General features: G+C 44.0%; 1 long non-coding RNA gene across 1 annotated transcript; it reads left to right on the forward strand.

Annotated features, from left to right (window-relative positions):
• Positions 1-1,818: 1,818 nt before the first annotated feature.
• On the forward strand, positions 1,819-25,777 carry LOC119399319 (uncharacterized). The gene is made up of 5 exons (XR_005184788.2): positions 1,819-1,949; positions 3,069-3,205; positions 15,493-15,613; positions 21,399-21,510; positions 25,570-25,777. It is a non-coding gene; the product is annotated as an uncharacterized LOC119399319 (long non-coding RNA).
• The last annotated feature ends 1,337 nt before the right edge of the window (positions 25,778-27,114 follow it).

The following is a 27,114-nucleotide window of genomic DNA, read 5'->3' on the forward strand; positions in this document are numbered from 1 at the left end:
CAGGTGAGGCGTTCATGTATCGCTGGATCAGGTTATTTTGGGGTTGTGTTAATTATATGTACTGTTCTGGGCAAAAGAAAAGAGGATATGTATTCACAATGTCGTCTGCATGTATGAATCGCTCCTAGCCTTCAACCTGGACAGTGTAAGTCCCACGCTGACACGGCGAAGAGTTTTCTTTTAAGCAACGTGGGTCGCCCTGTCGGATTCATCCCACACGGAGCCTTTCACCGGTGCAAAATTCACTGCATCTTTTCTTATGTCGCAGTTCTTGGTCTCAAGCTGGAATGGATTCTTGCCGTTTGGCTAATTCAGGCTCAAAAATGCCAACACGCGCGCACGGTTCCCAAAGTGTGCAGGCCCAGCTCTGTGCTGGCGACTTACCCGTCATGGAGACACAGCTCTGAGCTGGGTCTCCATGCTGGGCGTGTTAGGTTTGTGAACAGGAACTCGTCGAGCCTGTGCTGGACGGTGTAAGTGCACTGCGTGCACTGGTAGGTAGTTCTGGTAGGAGGCTCTTTTTACCGTCTGCTGCCCCATCCGAAGCGAGTTAGTACGCAGCTGTTCTGACGTCCTGCACAGCGGTGGCGCTTAGGAAACATGCCTATTCGTCAGATACGAATTGAGGAGCATTGTCTGTCACAATATTCTCTTAAAATGAAAAGCTGCGAAACTTTGCGGGGCTGTTAAACCGCCGGCGAGGCGGTGGTCAATTTCATGTGTATCCCGTCAACCCAGTTAGGATGGGCATGCACCAGAACCAAAAACCCGTATTGTTTGCAGTACGTATATACCAGGTGCACTTGCTACCACAGTCTGGCAGGCCTCACCCATGACGTGAGTGATATGGCTGGTACAGCGTTTTTGCTCGGGTGGCAAGTTCAACAGCCTCCCACTGCTCCTTCAATCAGTTCGTTCCACTTTAGCCCCCACACGTGACATTTCGATAGAATTTTCAGGCGAGTGGTGCAAGGGTGCACCTCGTGCAAATGATGTAGCACAATTGACTGCAAGGTCTCTGCAATAACTACTCTAGTACCCCAGGTAACAGAGCCTGGGTATACGGAGAGCTCCTTTCGCCGGACAAAGTAAGGTGCAATGTCACTTTCTGGCAGTCTGTCAGGCCAGACATTCCGAAATGAAAAACTTCACTTTCAACAAGGCGTGGCTTTTCTCAGTTTCCGCATATATCTTGTTAGAAGAAAGTGATAGTGCTTCTACAGCGGGAAAGAACACAAGGTTAATGGCTCATGTCCGCTTCGCTCAGAAGGGGGAATCGTGATAGCGTCAGCGTTAGCCACTTGGGCTCGTTTCCTGTATATCCATTCCTATTTTTAAGCAGCCAATAACAACATATCACCTCCCATGCGCGTGGCAGCCAACTTGGGAATCGCCTTCATTTGCCGAAAACTACCAGCTACTGGAAGGCGATCGGAACAGATCGGGAACTCATGCCCATAGAGAAAGAGAGGAAAACAGTTTATTACAGATAATATATACACACAACTTCATACTGTGTTATACAGACACTCAAAACAATAGCTCGATGAAATTTTATACAATGAAACTGCTAACAAACAGGGCTAAACAGGGCTTAGTGTTGTTAGTATTGAAATGGCAAAAGACTAAAGTGTGCTAGACAACCTGCACCGTTACACGACGCAGAACAAGGTACATATTTTTCGCAGCTGTTAAAGCATTGCGTCATAGGTTCGTACGAACAGTTGGCTGCATAAGCTGAAAAATGAAACAATAGATCTCTTGTATGGAAAATAAAGTATAAGAAAATGCTCTCTGGATTTGTTGAAGTTTTCGAGAGACTTTCTCAGGTGAGTGGCACTGGCTGGAGCATCTCGTCGAAGTCGCTTGTGGTAAAGTCCCAGTGAAGTCAACACGCAGTTTCCCGTGCTGAACAAATATTGTGACAGTTAAATACACCTATTGAAAAGGTATGTGCCGTCCTTCATTGTCATCTGCACTATGATATGCCAGGGAGAAAAAAATACCAAACTTCCGGGTGTAAAAGTGCAGTGAAGGCCTTGTAGCAAAATAGGCGGTTCTTTGTTTCTCGCACACATAAGCTGCTTGCTATTTCTGCAAAACTAAGCAGCTTCCATTTGTTACATTTTATGCTTAATACTGTGCTGGGTACCACAGGAGCAAATCTATAGAGCAGCGTTCTTCAAGTAGCGCCATAGCGCTGTATACGAATAAAATTTTAAGGAAAATGGATTATCATTAAATGCAAGAAGTCAATTCATATGGACGAATGAACGTTGCATATAAAATATATTCATTCATAAACACGTCCGCTTCGAAGGTAACACAACTATTTTTTTCTGAAAACAAATGTCGCGTAAAGAGGGCTTTGTTTAGGCGCGAGCACTAAATATGAAATAAATTATGTTATGTTAGGGCTATTCTCAGCCCTTGAAGTAATAATACACACGAATATTGGTGCGATTATTCGCAGTCATTATTTAGATTTTCGCCAAAGTACAGGCAGAATTACCTCTCTACTGGGCATCAGTAGTAGAGTCCATTATAAAACACCGACTGCCACATTATTGCTGTGGAAGGAATGTATAAAAATAGACACACGACGTAATCAATGAAAGCGGTCCCGATAACGAGCTTTATCGCATTGTAATGCCATCACCGTTTCACCATACGCGTAGACAGACGCCATACATATTGTTACGTCCACGAACGGGGTTTATTGAGACGCGACGCAGCGGTAGCATCAGCGGCATTGAGTTCGCAACGAGGTTGTTGTTGTTGTTGCTGTCCTCTGTGCATGGCTCATACCCAATGCAGGGGATTGGCCGAGTAGAGGGTGAATTTTGCTAATATTATCTTAAAGGTGTCGTTCATAGGAGCTATTATTAACTAATATAATGAATTGATGTTTCAATTATTGGTAATGAAATACTTAACACAGGCAGAATTTAGATAGATATTCTTTTAGACAGTCGAATGAATTCCTCAATGGCAAAGAAAACATGCCTGTGGCTGTATCCCCTAGTGGTGGCCCCAAAAGAAAGTATAACCGGTTCTGATACTTCCAGGCCCAGCTTTCGACGAGGTGGTTCTATGATTCTGTTCCTCAATGTCGTGAACCGGCGACGGGATAAAAAGAAATGACCGATTGTTTCCTCCTGATTGCAGAAGAGGCCCAGTGGAGAAATCGCTAAACCTGCTCTATGTAAGTAAAAATTGAGGAAGCTAACGCGGCAACGAAGTTTCGTCATGACTACTGCCATTATTCTTGACGTGGATAAATCGCTGCACCAGGAAAATGAGAGGTGCTTATACTCTGGAGAAGCTGTCAATGCTGAGTCTGAGAAACTTTTTCTGTGCGTTAGCAAAATCTTGCCATCGGGATGTAAGCTGTCAGCGGGAAAACACGAATAATCGGCGCCAAAAGCGACGCCTTTGCTAAAGAATCAGCCATTTCATTTCAGATCAAACCTTTGTGTCCTGGAACCTATATTAAATGAATATATTGAAGATGAGCGTGAACGAGTACCTTAAAGAGCTTTAGTATGGGCGTTTCACCAGACGCAGGAAGAGAAGAGCATACAGATAAAGAGTCGGTTAGAATTGCAACTACTCTGACTGAAATACTCAACTTGCATAAAGCTAATATTATTGCCATAAATTCGGCTAGAAAAACAGGAAGAAAATCAGGCAACCGTAATTAAAAAGACCAGTCGAGTTCAGGGCAAAATATTCCTATGCCAGCGTTTTCATCTGATTGCTATGCGTCGCTATCGCAAGGTTGTCTTGCTTGTTTGCTTGCCCAAACTACGACTGTAACAATATACCAAACGTTCTTGCGATTCGGTCAAATGTCCGCTTCTTCCTATAATGCATCAAAATTGCTGTCATGCGTATTTCTAAGAGAAAAGATGTCATCATACCGTAAAGGAATTGTGTAGTTATGACACCAGTCGGCACCTATTAATCTAGGAAAAATGGTATTTCTGCCAAACAGACCTTCGTTCTACCCACCAAGTACAAAATTGCGTTTCAACGTTGTGGCTTCTGGTATCCAATAAGTGGAAAGGCAAGAATACAAGACAAATGAATGTCCTGAGGTCGCACGCTGGAAATACACCCTATCGCACCCGCTGACTCACGCGATCCTACATTTAGAAAGCACATATTTTGCCACCATACTGGTCATCCAAATAACGGTAGTAGACTATCTTATCAAATTATATCCCTAAAACATTGACACTATGAAAGAGGTTACAAGAGCTAACGCTACAAATACGCATTATGGTACTTTTTCTTTCGCTGCAGTATATGCCCACAAATCGCTGCAGTTCGCGCTTCTATTAAAGGATTAAGGCCGAAACTGGGAAAGTTGTTTTTTTGTCGTTAACTTTTACACAAGTTGTCTTCTTTTTAAGGGAACAGGGCAGGACCTATACCCACCCTCTATTTTAGGCAATGTTTATGTACATTTTTCTCCATAAGTGTAGGAGTTACAGTTATTATTTTACTATCATTGCAATCAGTAGCTTTTCCTCTTCTTACTGAAGCAGATTTATTGTTGGAAATTGTAATCCTCATTTTTTGTACATTTTTTTACTTCACTTACCTAATTATCATTTAGTAATGAGTATTAGATGTCTTGAACAAAAGCACTTCCGCACACAATAATAATTCCGCTTCAGTATATTCCCTAGTACGTTATCTAAATGGTGGCTGAAATCTATGTTCTTAGAGGCTCCGGTTGCTGAGATAAAGGAACAAGTGTACAAAAAAAAAACATGTTTTGAGATAATCGCGTTTAAAGTAGAAAATGTGCTTTATTATAAAAGTACAACAAAATAACGGCAAATCGACGGACCCTTTCAATAGGCACCAGCCATATATTCGTCACCAATATCACGTTTTATTTTTGTGCTGACACGTCTTGCCTGGCGAGCCTCCTTTGTCACCAGCTGTGCATCCATATTAGCGAGGGACTGTCGACGCAGGTCGCGGACGCGTAGGCCCTGCACTGTGTAGAGCGCCCTGGTGAAATTCCAAAGTTCATCACATTGGCCAAGGCTATACTGCCATCATTAAAAGTGAGCACAGTATCGAGAGTGCGTATCTTCAATGTTTGGTGTTCCAGGACAACGTTTTTGAGCGCGCTCCCACTCGACATGATTGAACGACTCGTCGGGGTTTTTAGTTTTCCCATGGCGGCATTTAGCAAGTCATTCTGCATTAGCTAGCTGCTGATAATTAAGCTTCACAACCTGAAGAACAGATGCTGGAAGGCGTTCCTTATGAACGTGTCGTTCACCGTTCACCGTTCAACTGGGGTTAAATTTGGAACAGGTGTCGGCGTCTTTCGGGCAAAGGCCGTGGGATCGATTGGTATCATTTGATGCCATGTGAAAATATGTGGCCCAGACAGTGTTTCGCATGTCCTCCAAGTCGGTTATATTTCTTATAATGGCCAAACCATAATAGTTTTGGAGCTTGTCAATGATGGCATCACTAAGATATCCCAATGCACTCCAGCTTCCCAACTGTAACCTCTCCCGGAGACTTTGATGCTTGAATTACAAGGAATCCCTTGCTGCGTAAGGAATGGAGGCATGGCAGGCCGCCGCACAAGTTTTGAAATATGTCATTTTTTGACAAAAAGAAGTCGCACTAGGAAAAACAAATGACTGATTCTGGTTCAGAAAAGGCCGCAGATTTCGAATTGCGCAAAAAGAAATAAAAAGATTTTTTTCGATATTTTTGCTTACCCTGTCCCCTTAAGCATTACATTTTGATCTACGAATTGCGAGAGACCAATACATAATACATATAGGACATGTGAACAAAAAATTCTGCTTGTACTAAGTTCCCACGGGGTGATCAGTGCTGCTGACCACCATGCAGAAAGAGTCTGTGCACAGTACATATGTCGCATGTGGTCCTTTGCTATGTAGCTGCAAACACTGCGCTTTCCACTTTGAAAATTACCCTTTTGTGGTATTCTAAAAAGTTTTTACCCTTCGAAGGCACAGTGACGTATTGCAGGTAGGGAACGCACGTCCAAACCAGAGGCTCTGGTCCGAACTGTTCTTCATGGTTGCGCCTTTGGTGGTGCTTTTCCCGCACGTTTGCTGGGAGCACCTTGTTGGCTGATGGAACATAGTGCTTGTTTTCTTTGCTGCGCGTAAGGATTACTTTCAAACACAATATTTTGAAGCCACTGAGGCGTCCACAATAGGCTAATATGCCAAATGGGGTAATACTGTTAATATCAAGAATGTCAGGTGGCAGTCCGCAATCAGATCAAATTATTCGCGACAGAGACATCCGGTACTTTGTACACCACACCGAAATGTAATTTTATGTCGCATTTTTGCTCGTACTTTGTGGGACCACCGTCGAAACCCTCTCATGCATGGTGGTTAGCGTAGCTTACCACCATGAAAAAGAGGCCATATGCGGAGAAGCTTGTCCATAGCGCAATTTTTACCAGCACGTCCAGTAAGATATACTCTTGCGCTGCGTGTTAAATCCAAGAAAGGCTTCGTCGAAGTTCACGTAGCTTCGCGGTTGTCAAAACTTTGCGGGTCCAGCGCGGGAAACGACATGCTGCCTCTAAGGCTGATACTTAGCAACAAGAATGAAGGTGCCTAAAGAAATGGCACCACCTGTTGCGCTTTCAGAGAAGACTAAAAGGGAAAAGTAGGCACTTCTTTGTTAGGTAAGCAGCTAGGTGGCACTGCCTAAAAATGTTGATTTGGTGTTCAGCAACGCTGACTACGGTGCCTGAAAGAGTTAAGGGGTATTACGGCCAATTTGTACAACCTGCACCATGTCAACATATTGTCTTGCTAGTGCTTGCTTCTTTTAAATATTTCTGAAGTTACGAGGACATTTGTGACTCACATATGACTACAACCGTGCTCATTGCGAGCCAGGAGGACAAAACGCATTGAATATAGCCTTTTGCAATGCAGGGTACAAAGCCAGCACGCATAGGCATGCGCAGGGACCTATTAACGGTGGGGGGTGCAATTTCCACCTCAGCCACCTCTCCCCCTTGCATTGGTCGAGTCCGAAAAGAACGAGCTCCGCAATGGATGCAAAAATGAGAATGAAGCCACGACGTGCTTCTCACAAAGGCCAGCCATTGGTCCCTGCCAACGGCCTGCCAAAGGTTACAAATAAGCAGCTCTTTGAATGCAGTATCAGGAGTCCTTGAGCACGTAGATAACCCTGAGCACGTAAAAAGTTGACGTCAATGCACCGACTCAGTAAAGGTATGGGACAGAATCGACGCCCTCCTTTAGATGATTATGAAGTGGCGACCGCCACCTCTGCCTCCCCCCCCCCCCCTTTCGCATGCCTATGAAAAAACGGATGACGTCGTCGCTTAAAATCAAGAGGTGTTCTTTTTTGCAAATGCATCCCATACTCAACGCATTTTCTCAACGCATCCCATACTGAACGCATTTGAAGTGGCAGTGTCAGCCCTGCACAGGGAAGATAAACTGAAAATTTTAATGGGTTTTACAAGCTTTGAGGACGTTTATGCCAACTGCTTATACGGGTCAGTGAAGGCGTTTCTGGCCTTCTTGAGCCTGCACTTTCTTGGCTTGTGCGATACAAAAATAGTACAAGTATTTGCTCTTTCGGAAGACATAGCAGGCGTACATGAATACAAAGTGAAAACGTGTGCGCGCTGTATGAATTTCATAAAAACCTGAAGTCTTTTGTTTGACCCTCTACACAGCAAACTGTCATCTTATTCGGGGAACTCATGCGATAAAAAGAAACAGAGAATAAATGTGCTTCCAGGAATACCTCATTACACAGTGAGACAGCTTGTGTGACGTACATATAAAATAAGGTACATTACGTGTACCAAGCCGTAAAACAAGACCCTGATGCTCAAAAGCAGATTAAAAGCAGCACAGCTTGACTTTCAGAATCAAATTGCTACTGTTCAATTTCGGTATTAATGCAGCACTCCCTATCTTATCAAGTAGTGATGATATTTCCGCGCTGCGTGAATATCTGAAGTTTCATTTCTGCGAGAGAAACACTTAGCTGCACACTGCCAGACTGATTTGTTGTGGAGCATAAGTGCACGTCCGCTGTGATCCAACATCATATTCAAGCTGGTTAGTATACTCGGCAGTAATTATTGTTTGTCATTATTGTAACCTAACTTAACCAAACCTAACCTAACATAAGAAAACAGTCGACGAAACAGTATGCCAGAGGATAGTTAGGAACGGAGATTGTTTATAGAGATAAAGAACGGCGCATGCCCCGGTACCAAGCTTTGTTGTAGACCACAGGCTATAACTCTCATCAGCATTTTCGTTGGAGGCGAAAATGTTTGAGGCTCGTGTACCTAGATTTAGGTGCACGGTAAAGAACCTGAAGTGGTCGAAATTTCCGGAGCCCTCCACTACGACGTCTCTTATAATCATATCGTGGTTTTGGGACATTAAACCCAAGATATTATTATTAACTCTCATCAGCGACTTACACCTACTGGTCATCTCGAGTCGTACGCGATTTGTAGAAAAAGCATGGAATGCATATTAACGTGTTGCTCTTAAGGTTCTGTCGCTTCAGTTGTTAAAGGTTGTAAAGTGCGAGTTTATGGCGTACACTGCCTAATGTTTTTTTACGATTGGAAGTGATTTTTTACGCCGCATCGGTACTACAGTACACAGCAGAAATACCCGTTTCATCGTGAGTATCAGGCAAATAGCTTGGGGGCTTTACCGCTGAAATTCTTTGGTGCCGTCGTGCGCCAACTAGCAAAGGAACACCCTGCTGCTGACGTCATCGGCTATATCAAGACTTCCTCATCACACTACAAAAAAAAATGCTTCGGCGCGAACATTGCGCACTCGGCTGTCTTCGCCACGCCATGCACCTGAAGCCATGTAGGCCACACAGCACCATCGCATAGAGTTGATAGTTTTCATAGCATTTCAATGGCGAGAACACTCGCGGCGGCTACCTGACAGCGCTGTATCTGGCTTCACTGCACATGACCGTCAAAAGTGCCCCTCACACAGGCGTAAGCGGAGGGGGCATCGCAAGATACCGAAGTAACTGCTTAGTAAGGGACGTACAGAAAATATACTTGTCATATTTCAAAATCTGCAAGCGTCTTTGTGTATTGTTCGTTTCAACGCTGCAATGTACGTCTCAAGAACAAAATGCGACGGGTACTCGGGGCTTAACCCTTGCATAGGTCTCATAGGAAGAGCTGTCTGTAAATGCGTCAAACCGATACAACATTATTTGAAGGCATTCGATATTGTCATAAAAAATAATGTCATCATATATATTAATTATTCCCAATTAAATTGTAAATAAATATATATTTATTTTGAAGTCATTCATGATCCGCTTTTGCATATATAGAATCAAATCTCAGGCTAGAAACATGGTGCGAATTCGTTGCCGGTTTTGTCCATGCTTAATGAAAAAAAATGATACTTTTACGTTGCTCGCGGGAAGCGGCACGTCGAACGACTTGTCGAACGTGGTAGTGCCTTCAGCAAAGTGATCATATGAAACGGTACACTGGAAAATGAATTTCAGTAAAGACAAATATAGTATGCAGGAGGTTCAATACATTCAAAAATCAATGCATCATGCTATTTCTTAGCGCCCAGTCGATAAACTAGTAAAAACAAGTGATGTGCACAATGTGTACATAGGGTCTCAAAGGGTTAACTGTCAATTGTGCTTTCAAAGATGAACTGATAGCTGTGAGCTGATTTCAGAAATCATCCACCGAAAGCCACCCTAATTTTCTTCCTTTGCGAGAGGCGAACACGCATCTACGAGGCTGTTAACAAGGACACTCTAATTTACTAGCCCTGTATCTTTGTCAAGATTGTTCCCGTCTACCTATGGCGGTGCTAAGAACATCACTTATTTAAAAAAAGCACAGGGTCACTCGTGTGCTATATATAATACATGCTCTGCCTAGAATAGTTGAATTCCATTCGATTCCTTGCGCTGCGATTGAGCGTTCGCCTAGCAGAGCGTTTCTATTAATCAGTCTTCTATTAACACGATCGTTAAGGAGAGCGACAAACCATTATATTTATTGTCTTTCAGATAACCACAGATGTCCGGTATCCCATGCGTGACCACATGGCTAAGTAGCGCAATTATTTGGGATATGTGGTGTTCAAAGGTCTTGTGTAGAAAGCGGACGCCATATCAAGCTGTGCAACTGTGAAACGGAATTAAAATAGCTCATCCGCGGAACTTCTTGTCGTCGAAGTAGCATTCTAGTGCAACGAAAATTTTACATTCCACTCACTGTTTAGTCGCTCATTTCCTGTCAAGAATTTATTTTCTAATTTCCCTCACTACCTGGTAGTTAATGTCGAACAATAAATGCACCACGCTGTATATGTTCCGCGATTAATTGTATGTTTTACGTAAATACGCTTGCAAATAAATCACTCACATCTTTTTGCACCTAACGTAAGTTTTGCACTGCCTCCGGGATCGAACCCTCTTTGCCAAGCGACGATGTCAAGTGACGATGTCCTTATGGGACGGCATACTGACGTCACGATGATATCAAAATTTTTGGCGACCTCACATGATGCCGTCACCACCGTGTGACGTCATTCTGACGTTACAGGGTGGTGACGTCACCATGTGATGATTATATTGCGTCACTTGTGTTGACGCAGACGCCGGTGGTCAATTTCCGCCTTTGATATGGCATCTAAGGCTTTCGCCATAATAATATTGGCACCACTTCCTACAGCAATACTAGAGCCTAATATACAGCATATTTCTGGTGGAACGTGTGGTGCCAGGGCGTATAAAATCAGCAGCTAAGTTGACAAAATTACGCAATCTTACGCCGCAGTCCATAGCAGCACAATGTAAGTAAACGGAACGTTGTCTGACCGATAAATTGTAAGTATACTTTGTCTGCGACATAACTTATACCTACTTGTAGGTCGGCTGGATGTAACACTACTAATAATGGATGATTCCACGTAAGATCGAACATACGATCGGCTGGTCGACCTCTCAAATTTATTTCAAAATAAGAAGAGATCCGCAATTTGTTTTGCCGAAAAAAAAGTTTCCGAAGCACATGAAATCAATAATGACGAAGAGGTGGAGTGGAGCGCTCATCCGCTCTGCTGTTTTGGCCAACTTTCGTTATGAATTGCCACAAAATAATAAAGTTAGGTAGCTGAATTTTCTCTAACTAAATATATGCATGCTTTTTCTTCTGCTCAGGTATTTTTAGTTTTTATGTGTACTGTAGATGTTTTTATAAAAAAGCTCAAAATTGGCCCAGGAAACGTTGTTTTCTTTAATTTGAAGGTCTTTATCTCAAAAAAGCCTTGTAGCAGCGCGACAAGAATTCCACGTTACGTTCTTCGCATACTTATCTACTAAACTACCGAATCTTATATTTATATAACTTTTCAGTAAAGAGATACGATTGGACTAATTTCATGAAAACACCGAACAGTGGAAACTTCTGATGACAATTAAAAAAAAACTGTTTTTCATATTTCTTAAACTTTGTCCACTTATTCTCCTCCACATCAGCTTTTACAATCATTGAAAACATGTTGCATAATTTTGTTGCACTAATAGTTACGGCCCCTCCAATTAGACCCTTAGGCAAGGATTGGCAATTCCGACCTCTTGCCCAGCAAATGTATAAAATGCAGGCAGGATTGAATTTTTTTAATTAAAAGGCCAGCAGTACCGAAAAAGGTGTCGGCGGCACTGAACACGTTAATTTTTGTAATTATTTGGTCACTGCAGCGGCCGCGAGCGCGGGGCTACCAAGCAGGCGCGCGCGCACCCGAGATGGTCGCTGTAAGAGACTGTGCAGTGAGAGCTCGTTTCCACGTCCTCAGACCGATTGAGTTCGAAACAGTAACACCTCTCGGGTGACTTGAACGCACGTGCACCGGTAGTCGCAGTGATTTGGTTAAGGACGTCGATTTCTTTTTCAGGGGACATAAGAATGTCATCGTTCAACTGCGCGTTCCGTGAAGATATTTAATTGCAGTCCTAGCAAAAGCACGCGTAGTACAAGTAGTCCGTCTTACTGACAGTCACTGATCTTGCGGGTGTTAAACGTCCTTCAAAGCATGGATGTCTAGGTCTGTAACTCTTTTGAAATTTTGGCTTCTTTAGAAATACTCACAGCTACAGCAAAGAACCTACAAGAAACGTACATCGTTTGGACTCCGGGTCACGAGTCCCTCATGGAAAATGAGGCAGCCGACGTTTCCGCCCGAGCTCATGTTCATCGGGCCTTCCCACAGGACGCACTTAGGAGGAAAGATGATGTACCCAAAAAGTACAGCGACATCTTGCAACACTACAGGTTAGGCCGAAGAACTTATCCGCCAGCTCTCCCCAGCCTAATTAGGGAAGAGGCAGTAACACTCACGAAGTTGCAAATAAACACTTAAGTTCACGGTATATTACTTCGCCGTATCTCACAGACTGAGCACTCGTACATTTGCAGCTACTGTCATGTCCCGGACGCTCTATGCCATATGGTACGGGGATGCGTACAGGCCCTAGCACCTGCTACACTAACCGAAGAGCAGTGGGAGGCCGAGCTATCGGACCAAGACCTGAAGAATCAGCGAAGCCTGGTTCAACGCGCACGAGACATGGCAAAGGCCCACGGCTACCTCGAATAAAGGAGGCCGCCCACCTTGGGCGCACAGTGCGCTTGCTCAAAATAAACGTTTTTTCTCTCTCTCTCTCTCTCTTGCAATAATTAGGCTTCTTGTGCTTCGAAAGGTAGTCTCCACAATACACTGACTCAGAGCTATACTTTCTCGCCATGAGACGCACAGGAGGAGTAGTGTAAGAGCAAAGCGCAAGCACTATCGGCACCGAATAAAGTGTGAACAGCGGACCGAACGCGCGGCCAGTTCAGGCCGTCTGCCGCCGACATCTAAGATAGGCAAGCGCATCCGGTTACCGATAGTTTTGCTTTCCTTTCCTTTGACATTCCATATTTTTATTGCCACTGGAGCGCCACGTTCATGCTTTTCACTGATCGCAACTAGTGCAGCGCCGTTTCTCTGGAAGCAGCGTGCGTGACGCGAGCGCTCATAGCTCCCCTATAGAGTTTTCATCTTGCATTCATCTCCGCCGTGTTATCAGCGCCTAGCTGCGATGGAAACAGAGGGCGGATAAAAGAGCGTAGCTCCAGTGCACGTGCGTTCAAGTCACCCGAGAGGTGTTACTGTTTCGAACTCAATCGGTCTGAGGACGCGAAAACGAGCTTTCACTGCGCCGTCTCTTACAACGAGTATCTCGGGTGCGCGCACGCCTGCTTGGTAGCCCCACGCTCGTGGCCGCTGCAGTGACCAAATAATTACAAAATTAACGTCTTCAGTGCCGCCGACACCTTTTTCGGTAGTGCTGGCATTTTAATTAAAAAAAGTCAAGTCCTGCCTGCATTTTATACACTTGCTGGGCAAGAAGTCGGAATTGCCAATCCTTGCCTAAGGGTCTAATTGGAGGGGCCGTAACTATTAGCGCAACGAAATTATGCAACATGTTTTCAATGATTGTGAAAGCTGATGTGGAGGAGAATAAGTGGACAAAGTTTAAGAAATTTAAAAAATGGGTTTTTTTAATTGTCGTCAGAAGTTTCCACTGTTCGGTGTTTTCTTGAAATCAGCCCGATCGTATCTCTTTACTGAAAAGTTATATAATTATGAGATTCGGCAGTGTGGTAGGCAACTATGCGAAGAACGTAACGCCGAAATTTTGTCGCTCTGCTACAAGGCGTTTTTGAGACAAAGACCTTCAAAGAAAGAAAATAACGTTCCCTGGGCCAATTTTGAGGTTTTTTATAAAAACACCTACACCACACATAAAAACTAAAAATACCTTAGCAGAAGCAAAAACAGGCACATATTTAGTTAGAAAAAATTCAGCTACCTAACTTCAATATATTTTGTGCAATTCATAATGAAATTTGACCAGAACAGCGGAGCGGATGAGCGCTCCACTCCACCTCTTCGTCATTATTGATTTACTGTGCTTCGAAAAATTTTTTTCGGCAAAACAAATGGCGGATCTCTTCTTTCCACTCATGAGACAATAATATATAAAATTTTGAAATAAATTTGAGAGGTCGACCAACCATCGTTTGTTCGATCTTTCGTGGAATCACCCTAATGCGCTTTTTCAGTGCTAAGCGGGCACAATTCATGGGCTAATTGGTTCCAGCGATGGGAAGTGTAGCAAGTTGCGAAGTATATGACGATGAAACCTACCCTCTGATACGCCAAACTTAGATTTTTCTAGTGCGAATAGTCCTTCTTTAATGCTGACTGATGCCAGCAGGCCGAGTATCCATCGAATAATTCTAATACGGCCCAGCGAATTGCGTAGCATAAATTTTGGCGGCGATGTGACAAACTAATGTATCCACGGCCTCGGAAAAATCCATGAAAAGGATTAACTTTATTTAGGCAGGCTAACGAACGAAATTTCCTTAGTTCCTTAGAGAGAACTAGTAGTATTGAAATATACTTGTTGTTATCGAAGTAATTCATCTCTACCTTGTTATGTGTTGCAATTAACTTGGCAGTTTTCGTACGTTGATAAAAAGTGCAGATAACTAAAGCAAGCTCGCATGCATGCGTTATATTAGGAGTGAATATGTCAATAACAAAAATAGGAAGCTATCATTTTAAACAGAGGTGTGTTTACGCTTACTGAAGCTAATGCATGTAAATATACTAATTACCTCATGTTCATCCGCTGGTGCGCTAAAAAACAAATTCTGTGTAGAATTCTGAAGGTAGCCAAAAACTTCAAAATCATATGTACCGTCTACTGGATTAGTAAAATGCTCACGGAATTTGTTAGCCAAACCTTTTTCTTTTTACAATATATAGTATAACGCAAGTTCACCAATACATATTTTGGTTTGTGTGATTGCGTTGCCGATATCACAACATTTAACTTGTTGCATATTTTTTCCCCACTGTGATATCCCATGAAACACAAATCGAGAGTGAGGCACATTTTGTGCGTGAATAAGGCAAGTTGCGCCTCAAACGAGCATATTTTCAGAAATCAATGCTGTGCAGATGCAAAATTTAGTGCGAGTCAAAAGCTAAAGAGTATCTCTGAACTTATTGCGTTCGACACGTTATATGAGGTCATGGCAAGATGGGGCTCGTAAGACGCTGACGATTTAGTATTGGTTTATATACGGACATGGTCAAACACCTTTATAATTTTTTATTGGCTGGCTCAAGTACCTTTATATGTTGACTGCCGGACAGGCAGTGTCTCTGTTAGAGACATGCTCCCCACCTTAGCTGGTTTTACTGCGCTTTAGCAGCATGACTGTGTGCAACATTGTGTTTGGAACACGCAAAGAACACATAGAAACGTCTATCCAGTGATCTTGCAACCATTTGAGCCTTTACTGCATCACTCTTTCATTATTTCCATTTTCAGTACAACAAACAAGCCATGAACAGGAGTGCGCTGCAGATTGTCTTAGTAGTACTTACAGCGCAAAATATCTTTGACATATCTGCAGGGAGGCGGATTTGGCCTCTCAATATAGTTGGGAAATGTGAGTATATCTCATCAGCTTTTTGCACGTTTTGTTTTACTATAAAGGTGTAGTAGAATCTTTTCTCGTGATATTTCAATCTTTACGCGAAAGAGCTTGTGCTGCCTGCCTGGTCTGTTTCAGATCTTTCATTCCGCTACCTTCACCGCTGGAGGTTTCTCTTTTTTTTTATGACATGTCCTATCGCCTGCCACTTCGAACGAATGAACAGAGCGGGCCAATCTTTCGACAGATGAGCTATTTAAGCTGACCTGCCTAGGAAAATCGTGTTCAGAAACTCGGGCGGCGCGCACTCTCTGCGTCATATTCTTAATCTACTGCTTCGCTCCCCGAACACGTACGCCCGGCCGCGCGTTCTCACGCTGCGCCGATTTGTTGGGCGTGGGGTCACTTTAACCGCAGGAAAACTTGGGCCGGCGACAAAATTACATGACACCCGAAGAAGAAGCTCGGAGAGAAGCCTGTCGTACGCCCCCTCGTCAACGAATGCAACGGCTGCGTTCCAACCAGCCATACCGTTCTGAAGTAACAAGGGGGTGGGAAAGGGAAGTTAGGGTGAGCAGGAGAGAAATAAGGAATGGAGATTGTGAGTCATTGCATAGACTTGTGTAGTACAGCATAGCAAGGAGTTAAGATGAGGACGATTGATGTCAAGATGATGATAAAGGAAAGGGAAGAATTCAAGCAAAATCTCACCAATGCCAACAAAACTAATCGATATCTTAGCAAAATTTAGCAATTCCTCAAGAGCCATGTATACAATGCTATAGCAAAGCGGTGGGAAAGGGAAGTGAGGTTGAGGTAAAGGAGGAGAGCAAGGCCATCAGCTCTGGTATTTCCAGTTTTCGCGCCACTAGTGTCTAGCTCCCAATTTTTCTTTGTATCACGCTATCTTTATTCCCGCGTTTTCTTGAACTTCAAAGGGTACTATCTATTGATTCTTCCAGCTGTAGTAGTGCGAAACCCTAATGTTTCTTATTTAGGCTCTGTTAATGTATGGAGACAGCGGGAAATTACTCAGCTTCCAATGTTTGTAGCAAAAGCATACGAGATGCAATATCATGGCCATAAGAAAATTAACCTTGCATTTAAAAACATGCTTGATCGCTCCGTCATAGGAAATCGCATAGCACGAAAGCCAAACGTGTCTCCACAGGAGTAGATGGCTGTTTATTGTACACTGATTTATGAAAGTTGCACAATGTCTATTGGTGTTCGGCAGCTATAGCACCAGTTGGACGCGGATGCACCAACGTTGACGCCTAGCAACACATCTCCATTCGGAGGACTAACGTCCATGATCTTGATTTTACCCTTGTGGTTCCTTAAGTAGTTAACATACACCCGGACACAGCATATGGTGAATCTCTGCGCAAAGATAGTGTCAACAAGCACGTAATTAACGCTGACATTCGACTATGCACTGACTCAAAGCGCTGTCATCTGACGAGACAAACACCAAGGCGTGCGCTCCTCAGTAGCATGGTAACATACGCATGTGTCATGCATATGCCACACAGCGCTTCAGTAACGCGAGAGGCAGAGCTCATAGCTTGAGCGGTGAACGCGGGAAGGCGTTTCGACAACCGCTGGCGTGTCTGTCGCTGTACCAAATCACTCACTGCACGACGTTCGCCCGTCGATGTCATTTCCTTTGTGTGCCGCTTATTGCAGCAGTTTCATTAGCCGTTGCTATCGCACTCGGAGCAGCAGGCGGCGGAGAAACACCGTTGGTACATGTGCAAGGTCAATTACTCTGTCGACAAGTTGTCACGACTAGACGACGCGATAGGCAAATCACGTACTGCGTCGTCACCAAACCGAATGATCGCGTACGAAGCGTTGCAGCCGACCGTAGTGTTTCCACAACAAAGCCTCGGTTGCGCTGAAACTACGGTAAGCGTGCCCTGTCGGCACTCGTTAGTGTCATGATGCACTACTTCAATTCACGGGTTCTAGACGGCGACATTGCACCGCAAACACTACTGATACAGGGACGTGTGAGAGGAATAATACGCGCTTCTAAAGCCTCGTGCATGCACGTTGGTGGCGCGGTGGGTAGAGTTTCAGGCGCATGACTTCGCCGGCTGAGATGTCGTGTGTTCGATTGCAGGTCATCTAAATCAACGAAACATTTTCTTCTGGTTTTTATTTGTCATCTGTTCGTGTATAGTTAACCGACGTCAATTCTGTGACGCATAAGATGTCAGTGAAGAATTCGTGGACCCCGGCATAGAACAATTCCGTGTTCAAAAATCACATGGAGATGCTCGCTATGAATAATGTTCGCTGCCATAGCTATTCAAAATATTGCCACACGCCCTCCTTTTTTTACTGTCATTTGAGTGGCCTGTTAGAATTCCAGCCGCCCCGGAACGTCTGGGAACCTTTCATTTTGTTTGAGACTCTTCTGATAGGATTGCGCAAGCTACGCATGTAGTCGAGTTTACTAAGAAACTAAGACGCACGCGAGCATCGAAGCTGACAACTTCACTCATGCATGTATTAAAAGCCAACGCGATTTCACCAAAGATTATATTACTGACGACCGACGATTGTGCTGGAGTCTATCGTCGCATTGAGTGAGTCACTTCTGTTTCTGGGCAAAATTTCACCCAATGCAATGCTTTATCTTGAGATAATTGAGCTTTGTGTTCTTCAAGATCACGACCACGTGACAATATTGAGAAGCGTACTTACATATCCTTGTAATTTAGACCGGGTTTCATCATCTAAATCTTTGAGACGGGTTCTACCTCAAAACACGCGTACTGCCGGATCACCCTGGTGGACGATAGAGCTAGCCGCTGCACGGGCTCCCACTTGATGAGCCAAGCAAGCCGAACACGAAGACAGCCCCCAGGATGATGCCCACTGTTTAGGTGGCGAGCAGTCATGGAGCAGCAGCTCAGAAAGTACATAGTCATGTCAACATCCCAGAAAGTGGTTAGAAAAGTACGAGAGTGCTGCTAACCCTAGCAATTGGGACGACCAGCTGTGGTACGTCTACTCTGATTATAGGAAACCGCCAGGATATGCTTTGGGAATCTAATGTCTAAGGTGACAACGTGGGGACTGTCCCGGACCAGCGTCTTAGCCACTTTACGAGCGCAAGCAAAAAAACCCCAAGATGTCTTCAATCACCAAGTGGAGCTCCGAAACAAAAACCGCGATGTTCACGGAACGAGTGGCCCGATTTTTCTTTCACGCCGATGCTGATACATCTGTGGAGAAGAAAGTCAGTTTCTTTTCTTTATGGAACGAAAAAGTTGTAAGCTCTTTGGGGATCCTGTTATATTTAGTGAAATTAAGTGAGATCGAGCCGTTGTGGGAGCTCTTGAACCACTTCAGCCTCAGGCAGACGCCAAGTGGTACGCCGCCGCCGCACGCTACTGTATTACCATTGCGCATCCGCATCAGGACCCACCACCGCCGACATTCCGGTGAAAGCCACAGCGACCGCCGGTGACGCCGTCTCGCACGCCTCTCGGCCAGCGCTATGCCCCAGAAAAGGCCACAATATGACACGCCCGGACCATCGCCACCACTGTGTAGAAGCGTGCGATGCTTGCCGGCGCTGCCAGTTTCGCCATCCATTCGCCGCCTCCACAGCGAGGTGTACGACCACACGATAACTCCGACAGCAGTACAGTGAAAAACACGGAGATTCCTTTTCACCGTGGCAAAGATTCTACGCCGCACCGCATTGCCGGTGGTGTGCCAGCCGCACCACTACGGACAGATCTTAGAACCCACCTCAGTAACTAAAAGCAGACATGGACGGAGGTGCAGATGGTGTTCGTAGATATTCTGAAGATTCCGCGCAGATGAAGAGGATTATTGGCGAATAATGCTGACGGCTTTGCCATTCTGCGATCCACTGGGACCCAATAAACGAACTACGCAATGTAAAGCGCCTCAATAACGCGAGGCAGCCATCATACGACGCCACGACCAAGCGGTCAGCAGCAGATGAGGACATTGCACAGTCGCTAATGTCTTGCTGTCAAGTTGCCCATACAGTTGGGCCCGCATATATAGAACTCGCTAAAATAGGAATTCGTTCGGTATACTGTATAATTCGATATAAACCTTTTAAATATTTACCTTGTTTTGATTACGAATTTCGGTGCGTTAGTTGTCTTCATGGCACGGCTTCACGGAAGGCTGCTTACAGCAATGGGCGAGGATTTTTAAATGCGAAGCATTTCTTACCGAATCTAAGGCACTTTGAGCGTTTCTATCTACGTGTATATCTATCTATTTAGCCGTCTGGGTCTGGTCTGGTTCCTACTGCCTGGTCATGACATGAATAACGTGAAAATGCCGTCGCGTGCATTGTCATACCCTTTCCTCTAGACACGTCTGGCAAATACCCCTACACCACGTTGGGGATGCCTGTAATATTAGGGGCGGGTTGTAGGCGGGAAAATCAGGTATCGATGTAAACAGCGACTCAACATCCTAATACGCATCTCTGCGTGTTTTTCGTGCGTCGGAAGCCTCTAGTTTGCCTTAGCCTTCATGTTGGCGTTGTTTTTCAATGTGAAACTGAGCGTAATTTTTGGGATGCTGCAGGAAGCGGCGACGACAGACTTCTTTTCTCTATGTTCGACTGTGTTGATTTTCGCTAGCTCCGTTGAAAACAGCCAGGTTTTCCCATTTTACAGCAACCATTGCGTTAACAAAACGAGCTGAGAAGGGAATGGCGACTCCGCACGACTGCCGAGACAAGGAGTCAAAGAAGAAGAAAGCACGAGATGCAAGCGATAGTTTCTACTCGCTCTAAGCGCCGCCCTCCTAATCATACCGCTCCTTCTCCCGAATGCATGCGGAAAAATACCCTTCCGAGCAAAAAAGCCAACTTCTTGTGAGGAAGAGCGAACCTCTTGGGGCGTATCGCACTGACCGATGTTCGATATATCAAGTGTTGCGGCTATATTTGTTCAGTGTATCCCTAAATTTTCCTATACATTGAAGTTAAAACGTTTTGTCCGGAAATAGATATAAAGTATCATTCAGTTTACCCGAGTTTCATATAGTCCGGTTTGACTGTACCACGGCCCAGGCGTGCAAGTCCAAAACCAAGTTAACTCTGCGACGGATCTCAGAAGAGAGCACGATAGTGGTAATCATAATTTATAGGTTTTACGTGCCGGAACAACGATGTGGTCATGCCACCCGTTGGAGTGGGAGGCTGCGCATTAATTTTGACCACCTAGGGCACTTCGGCATGCACTTGTAGCTAAGTAAACAAGTCTTCTTGCATTTGACCCTCATGGAGATGCAGCTACCATGGACGGAATTAAACCAACAACCCCGAACTGCGACACCTTAGCTGCTGAGCGATCACGGCGGGTCAGTCAAATTATTATGAGCGACTCCAATGAAGCAGTTGAACACATCAATGAAGCTCATCGTGAAGGTTTTAATTCTCGTGACGAACATGCCAATACGGTTGTATTCTATGGAGACCATAGAACTTAAGAATCAAAGTATTAAAATTCTGCAGGGTAATACAACATAAAGTGATTGCATTGCAATAGTGGCATCTCTCTACAAAGCGACAAATGTTTCTTGAAAGAAAGTGGCAATACAACAAGCAGGGTGAAAAAGAAACATTCTTTTACGGCAGTAGTGGTTATATAACCAAAGAATCTCGCAATAAAACGACTCTTCGCAATACAGGCACACTTCTCCTCAATGAAACTGCAAGTAAACATGTGTTTTCTTATTCTGTTAGTCCATCTGACCGTTCACTATTGTATTTCTTTTCTATTTCTAGATACATGTCAATATGGATATTATGGTATACCTGATCAGATTTGCTTGGACGTGTCTTATCCCTGCGTTAGTTTGTGTTGTAACGCTGGAAATTCTCAGTTGGCGATTAGCGGGTAAGGTGCAACATTCTTACATATATTTCACGCATTGAACTTCTACTTCCTTCACTATCTTCCTTGGAGTGCAAAAACTTCCGTTATATATATAGTGACAATTTCAGCTAGGTACCTAACCAGTAAATCTGTAAAAGGTTAACAAGAATTAACCCAGCAAATATCACCAGACAACGCAATAGACATCAACGCTGGTACCAGGGTATGAAATATTGGGCGAAAAGTGCTTCTATCACGTCATTTGACTTCCAGTGGTTTCATTGTCAGTATGTCATCTTTTACCGACACACATGATATTGGAATATAAACACATGTGATACGCGCTGCTTGCATTTGCGCCTGATTGTTTCATCAGAACAGAAGCGGTACCTTTATGTAAGGACAAACAACTATGAACAGCGAAGACTCTTCCGGTGCTATACAGAGGGCCATATACCGGGTTTCTCAGCTAAAGAAAGCACCAAGTATTAAAAAAACATATATAGGCGCTACGCATCTGAAATTGACGCACTATTGTTCTGAGCAATATAGATCACGTCAGGATATTTTTTTTCCAGTCCGCCACGTGCGGAAATTAACAAAGATGGCTTAATTAACTTTTTAAATATTAACTCTAGCGAAAAGTATTCAGTACCGAAGTTGTAGCGCTTGATCAGAAACACAGGAATTTTTCATCTATGCTAAGATAATTTCTGTGCTTAATTTCTTTCCAGCCTTTCTTTAAAATGCGGAAATTTTAAAAAAATATCACGTGAGTGCCGCCTAACGCGCAGCGCTTTTAGCGCCCTTAGAGGTTTGCTTTGTTTCCTTTTTTTTGTGAGCTTGCGTGCCTTAAAGCTCCATTTGTGCTTGTAAATCTGCAACTGTATAGTTTCCCACCCGCGTGGTCCTTCGTGACCGCGGTATACTGTAAATAAAAATAAATTAATAAATTTTTTATCAAAGTCTGCACCGCGTGGAGGTCGATTGTACAGCCTATGAGTTACTACGATTGACGTTAAGTGATAGAAGAGGCGTACTGTCTTAAAATATATATGGGTCATTCCATATCAAGTGTACCCGGTAAATTTTCCACCATCTCCGATCATGCTGAAAAAAAAAATTAGGCTGGTGAGTATTGAGGTGTTATATTTCGGAAAAAAAATGTGTTGCCTAGAGGGCGCTTCGAACTTGGAGCACGGATGTGAAACTGTGTCGCACATAACAATTTATATAAAATTGCTGGTTTGAGCCACTACTACGAATCATTTTTTTCTTAATTTAAAGGCGCTGCTCTTTCATTATTGTGACAGTTTATTCATTTTTGCTTCTACTTTCATTATTTTTGCCCTTGACGAAAAGTCCCAAAATGCCGGATGTTTAGCATTTCTTAGAAAGAGCAGCGATTATTCTGCGAATAATATATTCACATTGGGGGATTTGTAGGTTCCCATAGTAAGTGATAAAAATACTGCGAGATCGAAAGAAGGAACGTTGCCACAGTATTGTGACACATTTGGGAAAAAGAGCGTTTGACCCATATTGCGGCTTGATTTTCACAATGTAGCAGTCCAAGTAAAAATATGACTTTTATATCGTTGTGTAGTATGCTTTGTGGGTATGACGTACAGGACGTTTGAGAAGAGTGGGTATGACGTACAGGACGTTTGAGAAGAGTAGTTTGTGTTTTAAGCGAGGAAAAAAGATTTCTAACTGAACAGCCACAAGGTCGCGCCAAGTGTTCCTTAGCCTGGCCTTCACTGCATAACACGTCAACGCAGGATTCCAGCGGGGGCCTTTTCGCGGGAAATAATGCAAATCATACAACTGTGTTGCGCTTCTTTTGGTAATACTTCTGTATATAACGTCAAAAATGGCAACAATGCTGAAATTAGGGAATGGTACTACCCCCTTGGACCAAAAAAAGGGCAGGTAATATTCAACCGCTTCATCGGCCAAAGGAGCAGGATTATAATGTAGTCAATGGCCTGCAGAGCTGTTCTACTGCGTCGTGTTTGGCTTCTGATAATTAAGATACACGGTCTTACGTAATACACGGTCTTACGGTCTTACGTTAAGTCTCCTTAACGCATTTTGTTCGGCAGGTGTCACGACGAAAATGAGCTCATTCGGCGATTTATAGGCGCATTGGCGAGGCCGTCAAACTACGTTTTTCGCGCGACGCTATGCTTCGAAAAAAGCCGGGATAGTACAGCCATCGCCGCTAAAAACACACGCGAACTTTCAGAGCTCCAAAAATCGACAACTATGTCCATCTAGCGGAAAACATATCAAGCCAACGTCTCCTTTTATGGCCTCCGAGATGGCGAGCGCGCGGCGTCCCTGCCGTCTCGGAGGCCATGCTCCTTTCTAGAGGAGGCGTTGATCAAGCAAATAGCAAACATTGGATAACGTGCTGCCATCTGTGAGGCATTGTGACAAATATGTCTCGACTCTAGCACAGGGAAGTGCTTTAGATCGAAAACTTGTACCAGTGCCTGTACCACTACAATATATACATAGCGCGCGCGTGTGTGTGTCTGTGTGCGCGTGTGTGTAACAACACACATTATAAATATGCCCTTAGTGGTTGAAGTGCGCACTGGGGGCCGGATTTCGCTCTCGCGTTCAACTCTTAAAGGCGAAGCTTAAGGGTCCCCCAATTTGTTTGGTCCAAGGAGGTAGTACCATTCCATAATTTCAGCGCTATTGCCATTTTTGACGTTATATACCGCAGTAATACTAAAAGAAGTGGCAAGCAGTTGTATGACTTGCACTATTTGCTACGAAGGACCCCGCTGGAATCCTGCGCTGACGTGCTATGCAGTGAAGGCCAGGCTAAAGAACCTTTCGCTCGACTTTGTGGCTGTTCAGTTAGGATTTTTTTTCTCACCTAATAAAAAACTACTCTTTTCAAACTTCCTGTATGTCATACCCACAAATCATACTACACAACCATGTAAAAGTCATATTTTTACTTGGAACGCTACATTGTGAAAATCCAGCCACAATATGGGTCAAAATGCTCTTTTTCCCAAATTTCTCACACTATTGTGGCAACGTTTCTTCTTTCGATCCCGCAGTATTTTTATCACTTACTATACGAACCTACAAAGCCCTCAATGTGAATATATTACTCGCGGAATAATCGCTGCTCTTTCTAAGAAATGCTAAACATGCAGCATTTTGCGACTTTTCATTAAGGCCAAAAACAATGAAAGTTGAAGCAAAAATGAATAAACGGTCACAATCATGAAAGAGCAGCGCCTTGAAATTAAGAAAAAAAGTGTTTCGTAGTAGTGGCTCAAACCAGTAATTTTATATAAATTGTTATGTGGGACACAGTTTCACATCTGTGCTCCAAGTTCAAAGCGCCCTCTAGTCAACACATTTTTTCCCCGAAATATAACGGCTCAATAACTACTTCTGGCATTCACACATACAAGCGCAATTTATTTCAGCATGGTTGGAGATGGTCGAAAATTGACCTGGTACACTTGATATGGAGTAACCGATATATATATATATATATATATAGCGGAAGGAGCAACGAGCGGCACTTGCGCTTCTCTTCCGTACACTTCTGGCTACCTGTCGCTGTCTATTTTATTCTTTCTCACCCTATCTGTTTCTTTCTCTTTCTCTGTCTGTGCTTTTCTGTCCTTTTATCTTTTTTGTGTTTATTCCCTTTATTTCTCTGTATTTTTCTTTTACGTTTCTATTTATTCCACTATCTGTATATTTCTGTCTTTGTTTGGGTCTATTTTCTATCTCTTTCCTCCTCTTTCTTTTTCACGTTTTCGTTTTCGTTTGATATTCGCACCTGCTGTACGCGGTAGTGGGGCTTGCCCAATTCCTGTGGCGCGAATACCCACCTGAGGAGCTTGGAAGACGGGGCACAAGTTACCAATAGCTCAAACAGCTTTACTTAAAGATAACAAAGAGAGCGCCTGCCAGTTCACGATGATGATCATTTTTACGACGGAGCACAAGTTACCGACAGCCTAAACAGCTTCGCTGTTAAAGATACGACTCTTGTGTTTGGCTTCAGTATACCAAGGCAATTTCGTCAAATTTCAGGTGCCCACTACCGAGTGACTTTGATAACAGCACTCTTGACGGCCACAAATATTGGCCAAATTGTTGCAAAAGGAGAGCGCATTTGCCACGACCACACTTTCCTCCAGCGGCTTTGTATTACGCATTAGACGGTTCATGGCGTTACCGCTACGAGAAGTCAACTTATGAATAACATTTACCACAGTTCAATAAACCTTCATTCCGTGAAATGACACTTCAGAGTGTGTGTTAATCGTAACATAATAGTGCTCCCAGCAATTGTCATCTAACGCTCCTTCAACGCATAATTAAAACAAGATACTGTTTCTTCGCTCTGAGTAAACAATAAATTTGAACAGGGTCACCATATTAAAGGAGTAAGCATTTTCGGCCAATCTTTCATGAATATAGTGTTTTGACCTTTCTTATGTTTCATGTGTTAGTAGTTTCTGGGGGCTCTAGGCAAAAGGACAACTACTACAAAGGAGGTATTCCCCTTAGTCTGCAAGGGCCCATACTACTATGGCTCGCAGTTGCTAGTCAAGACCATAACTCTCTTTTCGACAAATGGCAAGCCGCTTCTCAACATGTACTCCAATAAGGGAAGTGTAGCTTATAATGCGTACAATTGCCACATGACATCCCTGTTGAACGTCTGACATTTTTGACGCTATTGTTGTATAATACTACGCATCTCATTTTGGTTTATTGTGTTGCCACCCACCCACTCACCTCTAAAATGCCTCGGTTATTGAGGGTATGGGAAATAAATAAAAAAGTCACAGTTTCCCCACAAGGGCGAAGCAATGAATGCAATAGCAACAAATTGTAGTGTTACACGAAGTCAGGCTGGCAGCTAACTGCATTCTATCCGATCTCGCGTAAGTACAAAATGCTGGTGTAAGAGAATACGGCTGCTCCAGGGAGCGATGCTCTCCGCATAGTAACTTCGCGTTGAGAGCGCAGCACGTAGAAGCGTATACGAGCCGCACGCTGTGATGGCTTTCGAGATAGCGCGCACGCCAGCGCCCTTAGTTCCAAAGTTCAAGGTAGTGGCTGCTCGCGCGATAACCCCCCCCCCTCCCCCGCTTCCCCACCTAGCGACATTTTTTTACGGTCGGTAAAAACGGCGGGGCGTTTCCTGTCTGTTTCGACGGCAGGCCTCCCGAGCGGGGTGATGTTATCGCATGCACCCTGCGAGCGACGAAAACGGGCTGGCTCGTTTGATCTCTGCTTCGACCGCGTTCGTCGCCCCCGCTCGCGAGCTTTTACCCGCCGTGAATCAACAATGCGCGCGGGGATCTCATTAATTTGGACTTCATACAGGAAGGACATGACGGCGACGGCAACGGCGATGGCAAAAACCCGTCGAGACTGTCCATATAATTGCTATCGCAATAAAACAACTCTGTGAAGCTGGCTGAGAAGCGGAGCCGAGGGGCTCAAAATCCGCAGTTGGTGTCTAACGAATGCGTAAGCGTAGAATTTTATTGTCGTTTGCGGCCATCAGAAGAACGCTGTTCTCGGTTTGTAGTGTTGTCACCAACTCACCTCTAAAATGCCTCG

The sequence above is a fragment of the Rhipicephalus sanguineus genome, chromosome 7, assembly GCF_013339695.2.
Source record: "Rhipicephalus sanguineus isolate Rsan-2018 chromosome 7, BIME_Rsan_1.4, whole genome shotgun sequence".
NCBI classification, from domain to species: domain Eukaryota; kingdom Metazoa; phylum Arthropoda; class Arachnida; order Ixodida; family Ixodidae; genus Rhipicephalus; species Rhipicephalus sanguineus.